A 20,401-nucleotide genomic window follows, 5' to 3' on the forward strand; every position below is an offset into this window, starting at 1 on the left:
TACATAAGTTACTTTATTAAGGATTGGGATGAATTGTAGGAAGAGTACCGAGTAATCATTATTAACCATTAAACATGTATTTTTAGGACATAGCAGTAACAAGTAATCAATAGTGAAACAATCCAGGGTGCTGGTTCTGTTGTTCAGTTTCTCACAAACAAACAGCACAGAATGTTGCGATTGTACATAGCTGTCAGGATGAGGATCCTGGCATCAATCATGGGTTACTTGCGATTCTATTGGGTGAAGTTTAAACATTTCTTGCGATTCTATTGGGTGAGTTTAAAAATAGCAGCTTCAGGGATTGGATCACATTCAACTAGGGCGGGCTATTGCTTTTTGAATGTTGTATATGTGCTGAGTTCGTGTCTTTGCTCTGTAGAAGGACCTTAGCAGCTTTCCGGGTCTTATCTCACATGTAGATGAAAGCAAGCTTGTAGAATATTAAACCTTCTTCATGTGTCTGCTGCTCTTTGTACTGAGTTGAGCCATAGGCGAAAAGCCCATGTGGAAGCTGACTCAATACAAAGGCCTTGAAACCGCTCTTACAGCCGTCATTTTACCTTTTTGATGGATCATCGACTCTTGGCGACAATCTTTGGGCCGTATAAAGTTATTCCTTGGATTGGATTGGATTTGTTTAGTGTCATGTGTGCCAAGGTACAATGAAAAGTATTTTTCTGCATGCAGTTCGGACAGATCATTCCGTACATGAAAAGAAAATGCATAATAGGACGAACATAAATACACAATCTAAATACATAGACACTGGTATCGGGTGAAGCATACAGGAGTGCAGTCTACTCAGTAGAGAAGATGTGTGAAGAGATCAGGTCAGTCCATAAGAGGGTCATTTAGGAGTCTGGTAACAGTGGGGAAGAAGCTATTTTGAATCTTCTTTGTGAGCTGGTAGATTGCAAAGGTGGTCATTGATAGTGTCGGCACACACTTCTGATATCCATATCGCAAGTTCAGGCAGCATGCATATGTTAATGCTTTATCGCAATTGCCTTCACAGGTCAAGCGTGATCTGAGGAACATTTCACCAATATTTTGTATTTCTCCATCGTGGATGGTAAAGCGAAGGAACACTCCATCATTACAACCATTACATCCATGGGAATGGCAGAAAATACACATAGATAACGCTGGTCGAGTGGAGGGACACTTGTTCTTAGTGATTGTGGACACCTGCTTGAAATGGGCAGAAGTCTCAATAGTGAAGTCAACGATGACTAAGCAAACCATTGAGACACTTTTTGGAGTATTCTCAAGATTTGGAACACTGGAGCAGATTGGCAATGATAACGGTACACAGTTCACATTGAAGGAGTCTAAGGATTACTAAAAAGGGAAGGGCATACACCATATCAAGTCAGCTCCATATCATCCAGCAACTTATGTATTAGATGAACATTTTGTATTGTCAGTAGAGCATTCTACCAAAGCATTGAAGGACCAGGGAATATTATCAAGGGTGGCACGTTGGCTCAGTGGTTAGCACTGCTGCCTCACGGTGCTGATGACCTGGGTTCGGTCCCGGCCCTGGGTCACTGTCCATGTGGAGTTTGCACATTCTCCCCTTGTCTGCATGGGTCTCACACCCACAACCCAAATATGTGCACGATTTTTAGATTTGGCCAATGCTAAATTGCCCCCTAATTGGGAAAGAAAAAATTGGGTTCCTTAAATTTAAAAAAGAATAAACAAATTCTGAATATCTTACTGGAGCGTTGTACATGCTGCCACACAGAGCTCACCAGCAATGCTAGTGTTTTAGAGAAAACTCAGAACACAGTTTGATTTGTTTACTCCACCTGATAGTTCAGAGATTGTCAAATGACAACAAACGCAAATTGCTGGGAGAGAGACAACCTCCAAAAGGGAAATATTTAACCAAAGAGAGGGAGTGCTAGCCCGCAGTTACACCACCAATGAGAAATGGGTACCAGCTATGATCCTAGTGAAGACAGTTCCAATATCATACACCGTACAGACGGACAATGAAAGAGTTTGGCGACGTCATGCTGATCAGTTACATGCTGTACGAAGTGAGTTTGCAGAAACCTCTCAAGAGATTCACCCTCTATCAGAGCTAGAGAGTCGTGCTTTGGAATGGAGAGCAGAGCCAGTGGCTCATCCAGATTCTGTTTCTGAGGATTTTCAATGACTATAGTGACAGATACTGCCTCAAGAATAACTACTCAAAGGGCAGCACGGTGGTGCAAGTGGTTAGCACTGCAGGCTCACGGCGCCAAGGTCCCAGGTTCGATTCCGGCTCTGGGTCAATGTCCGTGTGGAGTTTGCATATTCTCCCCTTGTCTGTGTGGGATTCGCCCCACAACCCAAAGATGTGCAGGGTAGGTGGATTGGCTGTGCTAAATTGCCCGATAATTGGAAAAAATGAATTGGGTACTCAACATTTATGAAAAAAAGAATAACTACTCAAGAAGTGCCATCTACAGAAAAGAATGAGGACACTACTAAAGTTCAGTAGCAGATTTCAAGAATGCTGATTTCAACCAAAAAGGAATAGATGTCCATTACAGACACTGTCTTAATGAATTGTATAGATGTATCAAAATAACATATCATGGGATCTGTTGAATAAATGTGAATTGTTGTTGTTGCACGAATGAAGTAAAGAGGGAGGGATGATATGTATCTGGGAATAACTTCCTTTTTTAAAATAAATTTAGAGTACTCAATTCATTTATTCCAATTCAGGGGCAATTTAGCTTGGCCAATCCACCTAGCCTGCACATCTTTGGGTTGTGGGGTAGAATGCATGCAAACATGGGCAAAATATGCAAACTCCACAAGCACAGTGACCCAGAGCCAGGATTGAACCTGGGACCTCGGTGCCGTGAGGCAGCAGTTCTAACCCACTGCGCCACCGTGCTGCCCTCTGGGAATGCGTTCCTGCAGGTTCTGTGTCACATGATGTGTAGTGACGTCAACAGGGTGTTTGCGTGGGATTTGGGAAGATCACCATCTTTGATTTTCTTGAGAAACACCCTTAATAAATCTCTCATCGTGTTTTACAAGATTCCAGAGTGTAGGTAACTCCATTCCTTTTCTCTTCGCAGCAACAAAGAAATGTAACAGCAATAAATGCTGGCAGTACAGAAATGCCCACATCCCATGACTGAATAAAAAAAACCGAGGGCACATATTCAACTGTTAGAAGAAGCAACATGAGGAAGAATGCTTTCCCGCAGTGCGTGATTGGGGTCTGGAATGCGCAATCTGAGGGTATGCTGGAGGCAGTTTCAATCGAGGCATTCGATTGAGAAATAAGACAGCTCAGCAGAAGAGGGTCACCTGACTTGAGGGATCAGTGGGAACCGAGAGTGAGTGACCATCCAGGTAGTGGAGTCCTCTCTAGAGTGAATACATTTAGCAGCCATGCAGTATGCATGCATGTGCTCCAAGGCAGTTTAGTGCTGGAAGACTCCTGTACCAAGTTACTCTTCATGAACAGACATTTGTTCCTACCAAATTCTGAAGTCCCTTGACAATGCCAGAAGTACGCCACACTACATAGCATATTGGCGACGAGGATACGATCAATTGCCTACCTGTGCTAAGAGAGACTAAAACAAAAATGACGGGAGTGTCTGAAGTAAAAAGAAGGTGCACCTAGCTGGAAGAGAGCTGTGGTCCTGATTTATGAGGCAGAAAATAAGAAACCAAAGGCAGAAGTTGCTGCAGTTTAACAAGTTCAGATTCTAAAAAGAGTAAAAGGGGAAGTAAAAGCTCAGGGAGCTACTGCAGGACCCACGATCTGAAGAGAGCTTGAAGAGTACCCGGGTAGTGATCCCTGCACGGACCGACTGCAGGCAGTGAAGATTTGCAGTTTGGGGGACAAAAGAAGTCCTTTACCTGTTTAAAAAAAAGAAAAGAAGTTTTTAAAAGATGATATTGGTTCCGACTAGGGGAGCCACTAGTGAAGTTGACAAAAAGGTCGACATTAGAACATGGGGAGGAAACCGACTTTCCAGCCAGGCAGGAAAAATGGGTAAACTGGAGAAATTGACGTAGCAATCTTTCACTGCAAAAAAGGGAAGTTAAACAGTTTAAAAAGGGTCCAAAAAGGAGGAGCTGTAGTTTCCCACCAATACTCCAGAAGTGTGGGGAAAGCACAGAGAGTAAGAGAAACAGCAGCTGGGCAGTTTAAGCAATTGTTTTTTGTAATATAAATTTAGAGTACCCAATTCACTTTTTCCAATTTGCATTGCACCAAGCGGCAATTCAGCGTGGCCAATCCACCTACCCTGCACATCTTTGGGTTGTGGGGGAGAAACCCATGCAAACACGGGGAGAATGTGCAAACCCCACACGGACAGTGACCCTTTGTGTACAAAACCTGACTGACACATCTCTTCTAAACTTTGCCCCACGGACTTTAAACCTATGCCCCCTGGTGACTGACCCCTCCACTCTGGGAAAGAGTGCCTGCCCATTCACTCTATCCATGCCGTTCATTTTTAAAAATAAATTTAGAGTACCCAATTCATTTTTCCAATTAGGGGGCAATTTAGTGTGGCCAATCCACCTACCTTGCACATCTTTGGGTTGTGGGGGCAAAACCCACGCAAACACGGGGAGAATGTGCAAACTGCACACGGACAGTGACCCAGAGCCGGGATCGACCCTGGAACCTCGGTGCAGTGAGGCAGCAGTGCTAACCACTGCGCCACCGTGCTGCCCTTCTATGCCCTTCATAAGCACTATGAAAAAGGTAGAAGTAGCTGGAAAATCTACTGAGGTCAGTCAGTAACAGTACAACATTCACTCGCAACAGAGGTCACTATCATGAGTAAGGTTTCAAATTTGCAGGAGTGTACCGGCAGGAAGGAAGGTGGTTTAAAGTGCGTCTACTTCAAAGCCAGGTGTATCCGGAATAAGGTGGGTGAGCTTGCGGCATGGGTTAGTTACCTGGGACTTCAATGTTGTGGCCATTTCAGAGACATGGATAGAGCAGGGCGATGAATGGTTGTTGCAGGTGCCGGGGTTTAGATATTTCAGTAAGCTCAGGGAAGGTGGTAAGAGAGGGGGAGGGGTGGCATTGTTAGTCAAAGACAGTATTACGGTGGCTGAGAGGACATTTGATGAGGACTCGAATGCTGAGGTAGTATGGGCTGAGTTAAAAAACAGGAAAGGAGAGGTCACCCTGTTAGGGATTTACCAGGATGTTGCCTGGTATGGAGGGAAGATCTTATGAGGAAAGGTTGAGGGCTGTTTGTTAGAGAGAAGAAGGTTAAGAGGTGACTTAATTGAGGCATATAAGATGATCAGAAGATTAGATAGGGTGGACATTGAGAGCCTTTTTCCTCGGATTGTGATGTCCAGCACGAGGGGACATAGCTTTAAATTGAGGGGAGATAGATATAGGACAGATGTCAGAGGTAGGTTCTTTATTCAGAGAGTAGTAAGGGCGTGGAATGCCCTGCCTGCAACAGTAGTGGACTCGCCAACACTAAGGGCATTCAAATGGTCATTGGATAGGCATATGGGCGATAAGGGAATCGTGTAGATGGGCTTTAGAGGGGTTTCACAGGTCGGCGCAAGATTGAGGGCCGAAGGGTCTGTACTGCTCTGTAATGTTCTATGCTCTATGTTCTATGTCACAGCAAGGAAATCCCATGTAATGAAAGCTATCAGTTTCACTAGTCTGAAAGTGAAATGCATCAATGGTTTGATCCATGGTACCCAGGTAGGACACCCTGTATCATCTACTGCAAGAGTCCCCTTCTGTTGAAGCAGAAATGAGAGCAGAGGCATCGTTTACCAGAGCCATCATTGGGAATTCTTTAGAGAGCCAATTGAACGATCGAACGACCAGTTGTGTCGGAAACACAAATGAACTGGAGAAATTAGCGTTCTGTAGAGAGGCAGAAAGTGCCTGGTGTTTGAGGGTGTTGAGGACTTAGCAATGGGCAAACCCAAAGAGAGAACACAACTGGTGGACAAGGTTAGCAATTCAGGAGAATTGTCTAATAAATATAACCGGAAGGAAGAAATGCAGAAGATAGAAGTAGAGTTCATGCCAACTACAGCAAAAAGGTTCAGTTCGCTGAAAACACGCAATGCCTGAGAAGGGCATTATCAAAGTTGTTCAAAACGAATGATGGATTCACCTTGGAATGAACTCAAATGGATAAACTGATTGCAAAAGCAGAGTGATGGGCGAAAGAATGGTTGTAATTCTCCTCGACAAGAGAAATATATTCTGACAGAGTAAGAAATTGCAGGGAGAACTTTGAGGAAGAACCGCGATGTGTTGAATAACAGAGGACTCGACTCAATAGAAAAAAAACAGTCTGCTTTTGGATGCCTTTGGAGGGCGTTTCTTGGCAACGGCAGGTTGTCTCAGGTTTTAAGTCTGACAATACAGAAGCATTTTCAGGTTATTCAGTCTCTCTCTACCAAGGCATGCACAGATAAACAAGTAACCTATAGTGATCTTTGTGTATGCTAATACATGATTAGTTAATGTGCAGTAAGTATCGTTAGATGGTCACTAGATGGCAACACTAACACAAACTATGTAAGGAGTTTCCCGCCCTTTCTTAGTGTTAGTGTGTGTGCATTGCAGCTAGAGGATATAAGTGACCAGCTCAGTAGTATAATACACCAGCAGTGTATTATATTAATTTAATCTAATTTTAGTTAATGCTATTACTTGTCAAACGTATTAAAGTAAAAGAACTCACAAGTATATTATTTTGTTACTCAACAAATAATTTTTGATCAACTGCAAGGCTTTGACTGTTTATCATCAAGTTGAATACAACTTGGCAAGACAAATGAGTAATATATATATTACATTTCTGTAATATAACATGGTACCATGTAAAAAAAAGCTTTAAGACCAACTAGTAGTAAGATTAGGAAAGAAAAGAAAAAGTTCCGATCCAGACTATTTGACTGTGAAAGTCCTCGCAGCAAACGGATCCTCAACAACAAATCGATTCGATGGACCATGTTCAAGCTCCACGGCAGCTGAAAACTACCGGTAATTTAAATGTAAAATGGAAATTATTTAAACAGCAGTTCCAACTTTATTTGGAAGCTCAAGACTTAAATAGAGCCTCTTCCTGTACCAGCCTCCCTGAACAGGCGCCGGAATATGGCGACTAGGGGCTTCTCACAGTAACTTCATTTGAAGCCTACTTGTGACAATAAGCGATTTTCATTTCATTTCATTTCAAGCTGGAAGAATCGCACTTCTTCTTTCAATGGCAGGTCAGCAAGCTATAGAAATGTATAATTTATTTATATACACCGAAGGTGAAGACGAAAGCAAATTTGGAGTGATTGTTGCAAAGTTTGATGACCAGTGCAAGATGCAGACAAATGAAATACTGGAGCGTTTCAGGTTTCATAAGAGGTTACAGAAAAACGGCGAACCGATCACAAGCTTTGTCACCGACTTAAAACTACTAGCGCAGACTGATTTTGCTGACTTACACGACTCTTTAATAAGAGATCAAATCATTTATGGACTAAATGACGAAAGCCTAAGAGAAGCATTTCTAAGACCGAATGATTTAACTGTCAAAAGAGCAATAAAAAAATGTTTTCACATGAGTAGAGTAGAAATCAATACTTGGAATTTTATCACCGAGAAAAGGGAGTGAAAGTCCACCACGAGGCTGAGAGTGTTAAAATAGTGTCGCAGGCAGCCAAGAAGCACGTTCGAGACAGCAGCTATCTTACGCGTGCACATTCCAACTTGAGACATGCGTAGTTTGTCCAGAAATGCGAGACTCAACAGAAGAAGTCTGCGCATGCGCGAACGTTACTCATGAGTCAGAGAAACAACGTCATGACGTGCTACAGATGTGGTAACGCACACTTAAAGGGGCATTGTCCTGCTGAGGGAAAACGGTGTTTAAAGTGCTCAAAACGTAACCATTTCGCTTGTCAGTGTAAATCAACCGCAATTTATCGCAATACAACACATAAAAAGCATTTCAATGTTAGATCCATTAATAAAACAGAAAACTAAAATTCACAAAAGAATTTCTCAGAAGATGATGAATATTTTTCTCGGGAAATACTTTTTTTGTTGGCGTCATTGATCCATCAGAGGATTTTCAATCAACAACAAAGGCACCTCATTGAATTAACTTAATTGACAACAAAAATGAATGGACAACGACAGTGCTTGTGAATAACAGCCTGATGTTATTCAAGGTTGACACGAACCAATTTGATGAATTGCAAGGATCTCTCATCAATCCAAGGAGATTACGAGATTGTACCTGCGGCATGCAAATTAAAACACTATAATGGTAACCAAATTGTGTCACATGGATCATGCCATTTAAAAGTTGTCAACAAAGATCTGCAGAAAACACTCTGTTTTGAAATTGTGGATGATCACAAAGCTTTATTTATTAGGTGCTCAAGCATGCAAGGAGTTGCAGTTAATTCAAAGAATCTTCATGCACACAAATGAGACATCACGACTGGAAGAAGACACTCAACAATTACCAAGTGAATATCCTGAAGTATTTTGCGGTATGGGCACATTACCATATCAGGACAAACGTTTGGTCAAAAGGATGCCAAACCCATCATATATCTGCCAAAACGAGTTCCAGCACCTCTACGGGAGAGCTTAAAAACTGAATTGCAGAGATTACAATCTCAAGGCATAATTTCCAAAGTCACACAACCGACTGACTTGTATCAAAAAATCTTCAGGAGATCTTGTAACTTGTATGGAACTTGTATGGATCCCAAAGAACTGAATAAAATCATACGTAGGGAACATTACCCTATTCCCAAATGAGAAGAAATTACTTCTGAAATATCAAACCCATGCATTTTTGCAAAGTTAGACGCATCACAAGGTTTTTGGCAGGTGCAGCTTGATGACACCAGCAAACCCCGCTGCACATTCAACAAATGTACAATCATGCTTTTTGGAAGGTACTGTTTTAATAGAATGTACTTCGGGATCACCTCCGCCTCAGAGACTTTTCACCAAATTATGGAGCAGATGACGTAAAACATAGATAGTGTTAGAGACGATGTGGACGACATCATTATATGGTCAACCACTGAAGAAGAGCATTATGCAAGGCTGAGGAAAGTATTTCACCGAATATATCAATATGGTTTAAAATTGAACAAATCAAAATCACATTTGCTTCCTTGTCGTTGAAATTTTTAGGTGATACCATCTGAGCTAAAGCTGTCAGGCCGGATGAAGAAAAGATATAAGTCATACAGAAAATGCAGCAACCAAAAGACAAGAAAGCTATACGTAGATTCGTAAATTTCCTCGGGAAATTTATCTCCAACTTATCTTCAAGAACTGTTGCTCAACAAATCTTTTTTTAAAATAAATTTAGAGTACCCAATTCATTTTTTCCAATTAAGCAGCAATTTAGCGTGGCCAATCCACCTACCCTGCACATCTTTATTTGGGTTGTGGGGGCGAAACCCACGCTAACACGGGGAGAATGTGCAAACTCTACACAGTCAGTGACCCAGAGCCGGGATTGAACCTGGGACCTCAGCGCCGTGAGGCAGCAGGGCTAATCCACTGCGCCACCGTGCTTGTTCAACGAAACTTGATCAGAAAGAATACTGAATTTGTGTGGACTCCACGCCACCATGCAGAATGGCTGGACCTCAAACAGCAATTAATAAAAGTTCAAAGTTTAAATTTCTTTGATTCAAACAAACCCACAAAAATCTCGACAGATGCAAGTCAATATGGAGTTGGTGCAGTCTTACTTCAGCAAGACAACCAGACAAATTGGATTCCTGTAGCATACATTTCTAGAGCGATGACCGCCGCAGAGTGCAGGTATGCGCAAATAGAAAAAGAATGTCTGGGACTAATAACAGGCATCACTAAGTTTCATGACTATGTGTGTGGCCGATCTAAGTTCTTGGGTGAGAAACTGATTATTGATCACTAGTAAAATCATAGAGAAAAGCCTCAATGATATGGCACCAAGATTACAGAGAATGATGATGAAGCTAAGGAGGTATGATTTTACATTAATTTATACTCCTGGCAAAGATCTTGCAATTGCAGATACACTTTCAAGATCTATAAATACTGCAAATCTACCATTTGAATCCATCAATGACATAGAAGCTCAACTGCAGTTATATTCCTGCATCAGTTAAAAAATTGAAGCAGATACGTGATGAAACACAACAAGATGCAACTTGCTTAGAGTTATCAATCATCTACAGCATGGGTGGCCAAAAGGACATTATCCTCAGTATCAAAGTATTCAAGCAGAACTTACTGTGGTAGATGGCATACTATGAAGAAATGACAGGATTGTCATTTCATCAAATCTCAGGTCAGAAATGCTCAGCAAAATTCATGAAGGACATCTCGGCATCGGGAAGTGCATAAGAAGAGCGAGACAGGTTGTGTATTGTCTGGGAATAAACAAAGACATCGCAGAGATGATAATGTTGTGTTCGACATGTCAACGGCATCAACCAGCACAATGCAATGAAACACTACAACAACATGACATTGCTACATCACCATGGGTGAAAGTGGGCATCGACTTGTTCCATGCAAGTGGAAAAGACTACGTTCTTATCAGTGATTATTGTTCCAACTTTCCGGAAGTGATGAGACTACCTGATCGCACCTCTACAGCAGTGATCAAAGCGTGTAAGGAAATGTTTGTGAGACATGGCATTCCACAAACTGTTATGTCAGATAATGGTCTGTGCTTTGCAAGCTGTGAGCGGATGGAATTTTCAAGAACATATAGCTTCAACCACATTACCTTAAATCCCCTTTTTCCTCAATCAAACGGCAAAGTGGAGAAAGAGTACACATTGTGAAGCAATTGTTAAGCAAAACAAGAGATTCGCAAGCGGATCTTTACTTAGCTTTACTAGCATACAGAGCCTCTCCGTTAAATTCAGGTTTATTAGGGCAGCACGCTGGTCTAGTGGTTAGCACAGCTGCCTCACGGCGCTGAGGTCCCAGGTTTGATACCAGCTCTGGGTCACTGTCCGTGTGGAGTTTGCACATTCTCCCCATGTTTGCGTGGATTTCGCCCCCACAACCCAAAAATGTGCAGCGTAGGTGGATTGGCCACACTAAATTGCCCCTTAATTGGAAAAAATAATTGGGTAATCTAAATTTATATTTAAAAAAAATAAAAAAATTTCAGGTTTATTTCCAGCTCAAATGTTGTACAATCGTGAAGTAAGAACAACTCTACCGAAAATTCATGTTGGTGATCCAGATCAACTGGGTATGCTGAAAAGGATTCAACAGCAACGTGAAAAACAACAAAGTTATTATGACATGCACGCAAAACCACTGAAACCTCTAACAGCAGATGTCATTGTTAGAATCAGGCATCCTGATGGAGGATGATCTGAAACCGCTATGGTTATGAGACAAACAGCATCACGCTCCTACATAATCTAAACTGCAGATGGTGGATTGGTTAGAAGAAATAGGCATGACGTTTTGAAAGTGCAAATTCTTAAATCTGTCTTTCCAACTTCGAATTTAAATCAATCTTTAAGTCAGCATGTGAATATCAAACAACCTGTTGAAAGTGAACAGAAAAACTTTAAAGTGTCGACTTGTCTGAAAAAATTAAGAAGATCAACTAGACGAAGAAGAAAACCGAGTGGTTTGAACATTTCACTGATTGATTCATAACTGATCTACAATGCCATGATGTGGAGATGCCGGCGTTGGACTGGGGTGAGCACAGTAAGAAGTCTCACAGCACCAGGTTAAAGTCCAACAGGTTTGTTTCAAACGCGAGCTTTCGGAGCACTGCTCCTTCCTCAGGTGAACGAAGAGGAATGTTCCAGAAACATATATATCGACAAAGTCAAAGATGCAAGACAATGCTTAGAATGTGAGCATTTGCAGGTAATTAAGTCTTTACAGATCCAGAGATAGGGGTAACCCCAGGTTAAAGAGGTGTGAATTGTCTTAAGTCAGGACAGTTGGTAGGATTTTGCAAGCACAGGCCAGATGGTGGGGGATGAATGTATTGCGACATGAACCCCAGGTCTCGGTTGAGGCCGTACTCATGTGTGCGGAACTTGGCTATAAGTTTCTGCTCGGCGGTTTTGCGTTGTCGCGCGTCCTGAAGGCCGCCTTGGAGAACGCTTACCGGAGATCAGAGGCTGAATGCCCTTGACTGCTAAAGTGTTCCCCGACTGGAGGGGAACATTCCTGCCTGGCGATTGTTGCACAATGTCCGTTCATCCTTGTCGCAGTGTCTGCATGGTCTCGCCAATGTTGGATGTCCCGAAGCGTGGTACATTGGCGTACATTAGTGTTAGTGTGTGTGTATTACAGCTAGAGGATAGACGTGACCAGCTCAGACTATAGTGTATTATATTAATTGTTAATTTAATCTAATCTTAGTTAATTCTATTACTAGTCAAAGTATTAAAATAAAATAACTCACAAGTATATTATTTTATTACTCAATAAATAATGTAATCAACTGTAAGACTTTGACTGTTTATCATCAAGTTAAATACAAATCAGCAAGACAAATGAGTAATATATATATTACATCTCTGTAATATGACATCACCCTGATTGTTAACTTTATTTATAAATGGCATTTGAACTATATTGGTTTGCTTAATTGGAGTTAGTGGCAAGGTTATAGAGTACCTTTAGGTTTTTCATTTGATTTAAAAATGTTGAATTGTTAATTATAAAGCTTTTTCATTGATGTTAATGAGGATAATTCTGTGTGTAAATTAAAGTTTGTTTTAACATAAAAGTTATCTATTGGTCAGAATGAACACTTGTGGGCTGAAGTATCCTTTCCTCACGGTTTTATAAATTGAAAATTTTTTTGGGTTCCTTGTCCGGTATCCTAGCAAATATTGGTGTTTGGTCCAATACCCTCACACCATTCCTTCACAAGGAACAGATTGAGTTTGTGAATGAGCAGTCAAGACTTAAGAGTGTGTTGTGATGATGGTACCTGCATGCATTGTAGAGTAAGGTGCGTAATAGAGAAAGGATTGGAGAGTGACACCGTTCGCAGAGTAAAGTATGTAGTCCTCAGTCAGCGCAGAGTCTAGAACAGGACTCGGAAAGCAGCCAGCTTGTGCGGCAGAATCCCATGCAAGACTATATTTGGAACTGTGCATAGCTGAAGTCAGCTAGTAGCCTCAAGATCTAATTATTCAACAATCAGCGCATTGGCTTACAAATGTCTAACTTGTCTGCAGAATGTTTATTTAGAATGTGGGTTTGTGAGACTCGATTTTGAAGATTGTATTAAAAAAGTTAAAGGGGGAGGAATGGAGTGTTCGTGATGTCTGTCTCTTTAAGACAGAACAGCATAAGAGGGCGATATGACTTGATGGACCAAGGGGAGTTCAGAGTGAGTGATCAACCCAGAGAGTGGAGTCCACTCTTGATCAAAGTACATCTCAGAGCCACGCTGTAAGCATGTTAGCACTTGAAGTTGTGATCCAAGGCAGCGGAGTGCTGTACACCTCCTGTACCACGTTACTCTTTATTATAAAATACCTGCTTGTTCCTCATAAAGTGTGAAGTCACTTGATAACACCAGAAGTGGCCACCCTACAGAACGGGAGGGAATGAGATTATTATCTAAAATGGAAGAATGTGCAAGACGATGGGGAGCTGGTAAGAGAGTGACAGTTGGTGATTGGGTCCATGAGAGTGTCAGCACACGCACAGGGAGTTTCAATTCTTGAGACAGTGATAGGACCAGAATGTAATAAGAAATTAATCTCTGGGTACAGGGGGAATTGACCTGAATTTACCAAATTACTTTTGGATGGGGGAGGTTAAATTGAAGCTGTCATTCCTTAAAAATAAGGTGTGGAAACCAGCAAGCACAAAACAGAGAAAATAGGAGCAGGAGGAGGCCATTTGGCCCTTCGAGCCTGCTCCGCCATTCATTGTGAACATCCAACTCAATAGCCAATAGTGACAATTTAGCATGGCCAATCCACCTAACCTGCACATCTTTTGAGTTGTGGGGGGTGTGACCCACACAGACACGGGGAGGATGTGCAAACTCCACACAGGCAGTGACCCAGAATCGAACCTGGGACCTCGGCGGCGTGAGGCCGCAGTGCCAACCACTGTGCCACTGTGCCACTCTTGCATTGGGACAATACATGTCTGGGGTATTTTTGTTAAATGGATTTAAGACGGAAGGTCACAGTCTAAAGCTGTTGAACTCAGCGTTGACCCCTCCAATGGCTGCAGGGTCCCTAACCGGAGGATGAGCTGTTGCTCCACCAGTTTGTGCCGGGCTTCACTTGGTATTGCAGCTCCGGTTTCCCACAGTTCACAACAACTTAGTTTGAGGACCCCTCAGGCATTTTATAGTGCTATCCACGGAACAGACTTTATTGATGCCTAAACCGAGAGAACAATCAAACCCAGACCAGAGGGTCGCTTTTCATTTCAAATTGTAAAGTCCCAGGACTTGAGCACAAGAATTCTCACCGACACTTTGGTGTGTTACTGAAGGAATGTCACACTGTTTGATGTGCCACCTCTGGGATAAAAGATTGAACTGAGGCCATATCTGCCTGCTAAAAATGGATGAGAAAGATTCCATGGCATTACCTCGAAGCAGAGAGGAGGAATTATCCCCCATGTCCTGGCCAATGCTTATCCCTCAATCAAAATCACCTAATATAAAATGATCACATTGCTGTTTGTGGGAGCTTGCTGTGCACAAATTGTCTGCCACTTTTCCTGCATAACAACAGTGACTTGTACTTCAAAAGGACTTCACTGACTGTAAAACTCTTTGAAACAGCAAGTGACCATGAAAAGCATGACGTTGATGCAAGCTATTCTTTTTCCAAGCCATCTATAGGGGGCTGCTGAACTTTGTTTCGTTGCATTTCCTGCACCAGAGATACTTGTCACAGTTTTAGCCGATTGACACAGCGATTCCCAGATTTGTTAAAATAGCCTATTCGTATAAACAATTGCAGTTTTTCACTGTCCGTGTGGAGTTGGCACATTCTCCTCATTTCTGCATGGGTTTCACCCCACAACCCAAAGATGTGCTGGTTAGGTGGATTGGCCACGCTAAATTGCCCCTTAATTGAAAAAGAACAATAATTGACTACACTACATTTTTAAAAGTCAATTGCAGTTTTATGCAAAGATACTTCCCTCAAAATAGACGGCCTGAAGTAACTGATCTTTCTCTCTGGCAAGTGTACAATATTATTCACCATTATCTTTCTATGTTACAGTTTTTGCATTCTGCTCCCTATGTTTTTTACCCGAGCCCCTAAATACGCATTTTACTCACATACTGCTGACTTCATGGGCTGGATTCTCCGTCGGCGGGACCCTTGCTTCACCAGCAGCGCATTCACGCCCATGGATTTCCCGACTGCGTTGGGAGTGCCCACAAATGGAAACCCCATTGGCTGGCTGGTGGGATGGAGGATTCCACTGCTGGCGGGGGCGTGCCACACAAGAAAATTGGTGCGGTGGAACAGAGAATCCCACCCCATTACTTTCACCTATTTACTTACACAGCACTTGTCCCATCAGAAGACAAAACTAAGCTTTCAGGCTATTGAAAAGGGAGCTGTTGCTGAAGTTTTTCAAGGGCGGCGCAGTGACGGAGTGGTTAGCACTGTTGCCTCACGACACTGAGGGTTCAATTCCCGGCCCTTGTGGAGTTAGCAAATTCTCCCCATGTTTGCGTGGGTCTCACCCCCAGAACCCAAAGATGTGCTGGGTCAGTGGATTGGCCACGCTAAATTGCCCCTTACTGATAATAAAAGAAATGTTGCTGAAGCTTTTCCTCTTGCACTCATCAAGACAAACACAAGAATGCCAAATTTCAAACAACTACAGGAAGAAAGGGTGCTGAATGGTTCGCAAATAAACTCAGGTTGGTCAAGGCATTCAAATGGAGACAGCTCCCCAATGTCTCCCCCAGCTCTCAGGTATTTCAAAAAAGATGCAAGACTTGAACATCGCAACATGGCTCATTTACACTTGCAAGGCGTGGCATGCTTATGCAGGAACGCATTCTCTGCAAACAGAAAGACACGTTGTGAGAGGGATACAAACAATTTGCAAAGAGACATTGACAGGTTAAGTAAGTGGGCAAAACGTTGGCAAATGGAGCATAATAATAATCTTTATTATTGTCACAAGTAGGCTCACATTGACACTGCAGTGAAGTTGCTGTGAAAATCCGCGAGTCGCCACACTCCGGCGCCTGTTCGGGTACAGAGGGAGAATTCAGAATATCCAATTCACCTAACAAGCATGTCTTTCGGGACTTGTGGGAGGAAACCGGAGCACCCAGAGGAAACCTGTGCAGACGTGGCGAGAATGTGCAGATGCCGCACAGACAGCGACCCAAGCAAGAATTGAACCCGGGTCCCTGGCGCTTTGAAGCAACAGTGCTAACCACTGTGCTACCGTCCCACCATAATATATGTGGGAAAATGTGAAGTCGTTCATTTTGGGAGGGGGAACAAAGGAACAGGGTATTATTTAAATGGAGAAAAAACTGCAGAAAGCTGCAACACAGAGGGACTGGGGGGAGGGGGGGGGGAGGCGGGGAGCACTTGTGCACAAAACACAGAGTTGCCTCTGATTGTAGCCTCTCTCCTGGATAACCCCTACAAATATTGACTCACTCCTGCATTATCTCTGGAAATGCTGACAAACTTGCGTGAATCCTTCGCTGCAGCTTTGAAGACCAGCTGTCCAATGTAAAATGGTGCTATCCTGCAGTCAAAGGGTTTTATTACTGCAAAGCAAGAGTCAAAATTCACAGGTCAGTCGAGAAAGTCAGACCGTACAAACGGCCGATAATCCTCAATGTTATCCAACATGCTCCACTATTGTACCTTTTCCGAGTGTAGGGTTGTACATATCACCCGTAGATCCTCAGCGAACTACAAACTCCTTTGGGTGTGAGGAATGGCTGGACCTCTACTGAAAGCTGCTGCCTGCTTCAAACACGAACGCCCTACTAACCAGTCAAGTGGGGTACACGTGCCTCCCGACAGATACCCCACGGCAGAACACCGCCAATCAGCAGCGAAGCTCAAGGAAGCTCTGCCGTCAGGACAGGGAGAAACCGGAGCCCCCAAAACCAGGAAAGAAAACTACTTTTCACAAATGGCCGAGAGATGGGCCGGTTATTAGGCAACGTGACCACTCGGGCCAACATTCGAAAGAACACACACATGGTAAGAAGCCAGTCATGTCAGCAATGTTTGCCAGTGTTTAATATCGTGTCTCGGACAATCATTCGATTCTGTCCCTCTTTCGTTTTCTTGAAGCGAACCATTGGGCTTCGAGAATAAGAAGTTAAACTGTGAATACTCCGCACCAGCCCCCCCCCCCCCCCCCCCTCCCCACCACCACCCCCCTCCACACCCCCCTCCACACATTACACTCTCCTCTTTGTATCTTCTATCTGGCATTATTACTCATGCCGTAAATTATATAATAATCAGTAGATCGCATCTGTCAGCCTCGTTTAACCTTCCCTGATCTCCCATGATTCTTTACTGTCAGGGCTGAATGCCGAGTTTCTGCTGACCAGATGATACCAAGTGACTGATTGTGCACCCCATTAACCAGACAATGGTCTAGAGAACACTCTGGCTCCGGCTGAATATTAATGAGAAGCTGTAAAGGCTCAGATAAGACTACATAACGAGGTAATAGAGAGGTAAGGGAGTGAAATGAAAAGGGAAAGGGTAAAGGGAGAATTGGGGAGGGGGGGGTGTTTAAAGTGAGGAAGTAGAATGTGCGAGCTGAATGCTTAAGATGGTGGTTTGCAAATGAGAGACAGTCAGCCGTCTGATAGTGTGTGGGTACAATCCCTCAGCCATGTCACTAGGCTGACACTGGTGCAGATAATGGTTATCTGATTGCAAGCTACTGTTTACTAACACAGGCTTGTTAGCAATGCTCTTGAACGAGAATTGTCCTGACTCCACTCCCCAATGAATCTGACATCTGTTTACTCGCTAAAATAGCACACTTGGAGAATTGGCCCGATTTTATTCTCCGAAAACCTCGCCCTGAAACATCGAAGGATTCTGGAGGGATATTGTTCACAAACTTATCCATAGGGGACGCTGGCACGTAAAGAGCTACCTTGTTTCTGAGGACCACCAACAAATATTAACCTACAGCTGAGCGTCGCCTGGTGCTTAGCTCAGTTGGCTACACAGCTGGCCTGTAACGCAGACCGCAGCCAACAGGATGGGATCAATTCCCATACTGCAACTCCCGCCTTCTCAACCGTGCCCCTCGTCTGAGGTGTGGTGATCTTCAGGTTAAACCACCACCAGTCAGCTCTCCCCCTCAAAGGAGAAAAAAATCAGCCGATGGTCATCTGGGAGTATGGGGACTTTACTTTACTTTAATATATCCACATTCCTGGGAGGTCTCTTTTGATTATAGCATCGCAGCAGGGGAGTTCTCCTTGAATCGTAGCCTCTCTCCTGGATAACCCCGACATATGCTGACTCATCCCTCTGAAAATGCCGACAAACGTGCGTGAACCCCTCGCTGCAGCTTTGAAGACCAGCCATCCAAAATAAAATGGTGCCATCCTCCAGGCAATGGATTTTATTACTGCACAGCAAGAGTCAAAATACACAGGTCAGTCAACAAAGTCAGAACTTACTGACTTACCCTGAGCCGTCCTCGGGGATCACAAGGGTATGTAAACCCTACTTTGAAAATCTCAGGTAGATTTTTGCTTCACAAATTTTCCATGCAGCAAACAACATGTGTGCGTGTCTTGTGGGGTGTCAGGTTTCCTGGAGCCATGTCCTGGGCCCTACATTTGCCACCTAGCTAATCCCAGGATTGGTTGGGTGATTTTTTTTTTGGCATCATTGGCATTCCCCTAAAACAGGCAAGAGGCCCCTTTCATATATTAATGAGAAGCCCAATGCCTCCTTTAGGACCCCTAGAGCCAGCTGGGCTGTCTTGAGTGGAGTTGGGCCTGGCCAATTAGGCTTTTCTGTCCTGCATGCAGCCTGGCCACCCAAAGCCACCAGAAAGAGAAACATTTTGATTCTTGATGTGGGGCCAGGGAGGGAGCATGACGGACCAGGAGGGGCTTAGGAAGAAGCAGGAGGAGCTACGAGAGACCAGGGCTGGGATTCTCCCTTACCCGGCGGGGCGGGGGGTCCCGGCGTGATGGAGTGGCGTGAACCACTCCGGTGTCGGGCTGCCCCAAAGGTGCGGAAGCCTCCGCACCTTTAGGGGCCAAGCCCTCACATTGAGGGGCTAGGCCCGCACTGGAGTGGTTGGTGCTCAGCCGGCTGGCGTGAACGGCCTTTGGTGCCACACCAGCCGGGGCTGAAAGGACTTCGCCAGGCGGCGTACGTCCGCGCATTCGCCGGAGCGTCAGCGACTGCTGATGTCATCCTGGGGCATGCGCAGGGGAGGGGGTCTCTTCCGCCTCCTCCATGGTGAAGACCATGGTAAAGCGGGAGAAAAAGAGTGCCCCCACGGCACAGGCCCGCCCGCCGATCGGTGGGACCCCCTGGGGTCAGATCGCCCTGCGCCCCCCCCCCAGGACCCCGGCGCCCGCCCGCGCCGCCAATCAGGTAGGTGTTTTGATTCCTGCCAGCGGGAGAAGCTTGATAGCGGCGGGACTTCGGCCCATTGTGGGCCGGAGAATCACCGGGAGGCGGCGGGGGCGGGAATCCCGCCCCAGGTTCCTTAAGTTCTTAAGTTCACACATCTTCTCCACTGAGTAGTACTGCACTCAGTATGCTTCACCCAATGTCTTTTTCTATTAATTTACATTGTTGAGCGATCATATGTTCCATGTTTTTCAAGCGTGGAACATGTCTGGACTGTATGCAGAATAATACTTTTCACTGTACCTCGGTACACATGATAATAGTCCCAAATTTAAATCAAATTGTGATTTATGCACCTGTATTCCTAGATCTCTTCGCAGTTTTATTCCATTTAGTATTTTACCTGCCAAGAAATAAGTAATCTCCTTATTGCTCCAATTAAAAATGAAGCACACTCATACTTGGTTCAAATGAATTTAATTTGCCATGTATCTATCTCCTCTGTAAAACTATTTAAATCTTCCTGTATTTTGGTGCAAGTTTTACATGATTATCTAAAACTCTGTTATGCATTTACCAGTTTGCTGTATGGATTATATATCTAATTTATCTCAAATCAGTGTGAAGGTGAAACCAGGACTAAAACTACAACAGGATTATTTACAGTACTTGAAAATATCTCAGTAATCACAGGATTTCTATATGTAGTTTCAGATCACCAGTAACCTTCCATCTGGTGTCAGTTACTTAATCTCGCTAGCTCATCTCACAGGCTTAAGCAATCAAGTGCAGTGAGTAACACAAT

The sequence above is a fragment of the Scyliorhinus canicula genome, chromosome 17 (assembly GCF_902713615.1).
Source record: "Scyliorhinus canicula chromosome 17, sScyCan1.1, whole genome shotgun sequence".
Classification (NCBI taxonomy): domain Eukaryota; kingdom Metazoa; phylum Chordata; class Chondrichthyes; order Carcharhiniformes; family Scyliorhinidae; genus Scyliorhinus; species Scyliorhinus canicula.